The sequence below is a fragment of the Otolemur garnettii genome, unplaced genomic scaffold, assembly GCF_000181295.1.
Source record: "Otolemur garnettii isolate 467f Iridium unplaced genomic scaffold, OtoGar3 scaffold00113, whole genome shotgun sequence".
NCBI lineage: Eukaryota > Metazoa > Chordata > Mammalia > Primates > Galagidae > Otolemur > Otolemur garnettii.
Window position 1 is genome coordinate 2,831,658 of NW_003852508.1, and position 3,520 is coordinate 2,835,177.

General features: G+C 41.8%; 1 pseudogene; it reads left to right on the top strand.

Annotated features, from left to right (window-relative positions):
• The first annotated feature begins 1,951 nt into the window (after positions 1 to 1,951).
• Positions 1,952 to 2,324, top strand: LOC100946963 (annotated as a pseudogene).
• The last annotated feature ends 1,196 nt before the right edge of the window (positions 2,325 to 3,520 follow it).

The window sequence follows — 3,520 nt, forward strand, 5'->3', positions numbered from 1 at the left end:
AATCAGAGGAGCCAGAAGAAATCTTAGAAGTTATCTAGTCCCATCTCCTAACCATTTTATGAGATTCTGCCATATGCAACTCTAAATAAACTTACTCCGTAGTAATTAAAATTTAAGTTGTGCCCTAAATGTCACCTTTACAAGGTTTCTGTGAACTTTTTTGTATACACATCTTTGGGCACATTTGGAGATATTTCAGTACTCTAGATTTCAAAAACAATTACTGGATCAAAGGAAATACTCATTTAAAATATTGATTTAGGCTAGGCACCAGCCACATGCTCCAGGTCTGGTGGGTTCAAACCCCACCCAGGCCTGCTAAACAAACAAATACCCAGGTGTTGTGGTGGGCACCTATAGCCCTAGCTACTTGGAAGGATGGGGCAAGAGAATGGCTTGAGCCTAGGAGTTTGAGGTTTGACGCTATGGTACTCTAGGCACTCTACATGGGTGACAAAGTGAGACTGTCTCATTAAAAATAAGATATTATGGAGAGTGGGCCGTGAGATGGCAAGGCCCCCACAGCCTGGGGAACATTTAGGGAATAAACCCCCAAATGCTTCTCCTCCCTTCCCCAAACAACCACGTTCCTTTCTTCATGCTCCCTCTGCCAGAAGTCCTTTCTTTGTCTAGTTAACTATGCAGAGATCCTTGTGATCTTTCCTTCTTACTTCTTATCACATGTTAACAAAGTTGAGTAGAAACCATTAATTTGTCTTTATTCAAGTCATTTGCATCTTCCTGTCTTACTATAAGAGCAAAAATATGTCTTGTTTATGCTATTTCCCCAAATTGTCTATGCTACTTCCCGACATTGGACAACCCTGTACAGATAACTATAAAATAAAACTGATTTTGTGTTTTGGTGCTGGCTGTATCCCTCAGCTCAGTCCTCCTGATCCCATCTTTTGTCTCTGTGTCTTCTCTTACGCTGTATTTTTCTCAGTCCCCACCAATTCCTCTCTTGTTCACTCCCCTTCCATGCGTTGGTTCAAGACAAAACGTCGATTTAGTCTTTCTCAATTTGCAGTCCACAAGAGCTGTATGCCTCCACCAACAGTGTATGGGAATACACCAACAAAGAATTTTGTCAGTCATTTTACATTTGCCACCCTGGTAGCCAGGGTGAAGTACAGCAGGAACAGCCTGCCACCTCTAGGAAAGAGTGTCTTACCACATTATTCGGAGTTTCCAGAGCATACTGATAAGTTTTAACGTTATTTTAAAATTCTCTACAGGCCGCCCTCCCCTTTACTGCCTGCCTTTTCTCCTGTTGACCACTTATTCTGACAATCCCTTTGGTATACCACTCACTGGTGATAGGTAAAAAATGCCATCTTGCTTTCATTTGCATTTCTCAGTAGTGAGACTGAACATAGGTTTTTCTCTTGTTGGCAATTTGTATTTCTTTCTCAGTTAATAGGTAATTCAGGTCTTTGGCCTATTTCTTTTGGGTCTTTTTCTTACTAATTTTTTTTTTTGACACGGAGCCTCAAGCTGTCCCCCTGGGTGGAGTGCCGTGGTGTAAGAACTCAGAGCAACCTCCAACTCCTGGGCTTAAGCAATTCTCTTGCCTAAGCCTCCCAAGTAGCTGGGACTACAGGTGCCTGCCACAATGCCTGGCTATTTTTTGGTTGTAGGTGTCATTATTGTTTGGCAGGCCAGGGCTGGATTCAAACCCACCAGCTCTGGTGTATGTGGCTGGTGCTTTAGCCTCTTGAGCTACAGGTGCCGAGCATTTCTTACTATTTTTTTCTTACTATTTTAAAGGAGCTCTTTATATATTATGAATAATAACCCTTTGTTACGTGTGTTGCAAATATTTTCTGAGTATCTCTCATCTTTTAATGTTATGGTCTCTTGCTCTGTGGAAGTTACATTCATGTTTGGAGGAGGGTTCAGATGAGTTTTTATTTCATTTAAATTTATTTTAAGCAACTAAAAACAGACAAGGGCGCTGCCATCGGGAGCCATGCCTCTCTTTGATATACAGAAAAGACTGGGCCTTAATTTAGATCATGGGTTGACAATCCAAAGTGCTGAACAACCCTAAGGACTCCTGCTCGATGCCATGCTTTTGAAAAAGAATGGATAGAAGGTGCACATGGAATTGGTGCTATCCAGGCAGAGAAAGAGTGCAAGATAGAATTTGATGATTTCATAGAATGTATAACTCGGCTGAAAACGATTCAACGCTTGAAAGCCATCCAGAAACAGCGGGATAAGCTAATAAAGGAAGGGAAATAACACCCCTCCACCTCACCACTTGGGCCAGGAGGAGCCTAGGCACTGAACAGAGAGCAGCCACTGATGGCTTGAGGCTGATTTTCATTCTCCACTGGAAAGTTCATTTACTGAAAACTTCTTTATCAAAGTATGTGAAAATAAAGGATTGCTCCATAAAATATATATCCATATATTTTAAAATTAGAAATACTAGCAACTAGGACCATGTTCCTAAAGTACTTACCAGAATTCCAGATGGGAAATCATTGTTTATCTGAGAGTGCAGCAATGCCCAAGATCAAGGCAAAGCTTAGTACAAGATTCCTGAAGTACCTTGCAGGACTCCTCTCCTTGCCATCCAAGTCCCAGCTCCTATCCTCCAACATTGCTGCACACTGTCATTCTTAGGGATTCTTAGGAAGAAGATGAAACTAGGGAAAGCGAGGACTCGCTGTTGAAAGTGTCCCATCTCTGTGTAACCTAATCAACCCATCGTTTCCTTGTGAGCTTCTGGGTTTTGTGTCAGGCTAAGAAAGTTTTTTCCTACCCCAAATTATAAAGATATTTGTCTATGTTTTTTACAAATCATTTTATTGGTTTTGGTTTTTTTAAATTTATATCTTTAAACCACTGGAAATTTATGGATAGCCAGTTATCCTTGTACTGTCAGGTGATTAATTCCAGACTTCTCCATCCCCGCTGCTTTGAAATGCCACTTTGAACATGTGTAAAATTGTATATATATGAACTTGGGTTATTTTCTAGGCTCTGTGCCACCCCACTAATCTACTCGTCTTTTCTTGATCAGTACCACTCTGCCCTAATTAATAGTTTTGTTTGTTTGTTTGTTTGTTTGTTTGAGACAGTCTCAAGCTGTCGCCCTGGGTAAAAGTGACATAGCATCACAGCTCACAGCAACCTCCAACTCTTAGACTTAAGCAGTTCTCTTGCCTTAGCCTCCCAGTAGTTGGGACTATAGGCACCCACTACAACACCTGGCTATTTTTCGGTTGCAGTTGTCATTGTTTAGCAGGCCTGGGCCAGGTTGGAACTTGCCACCCGTGTATGTGGCTGGTGCCCTGCCGACTGAGCTATGGGCACCGCCTCCTAATTAGTAGTTTTATACTTCTTTTTAATGTCTTGTAGTTCAAGTCTTGTCTTGATACAGTTGTTTTTAAAAACTTTCTTATTTTCTGGCTCGGCGCCTGTGGTTCAAGCGGCTAAGACTCCAGCCACATACACCTAAGGTGGCGGGTTTGAATCCCCAACCTGGGCCTGCCAAACAACAATGATG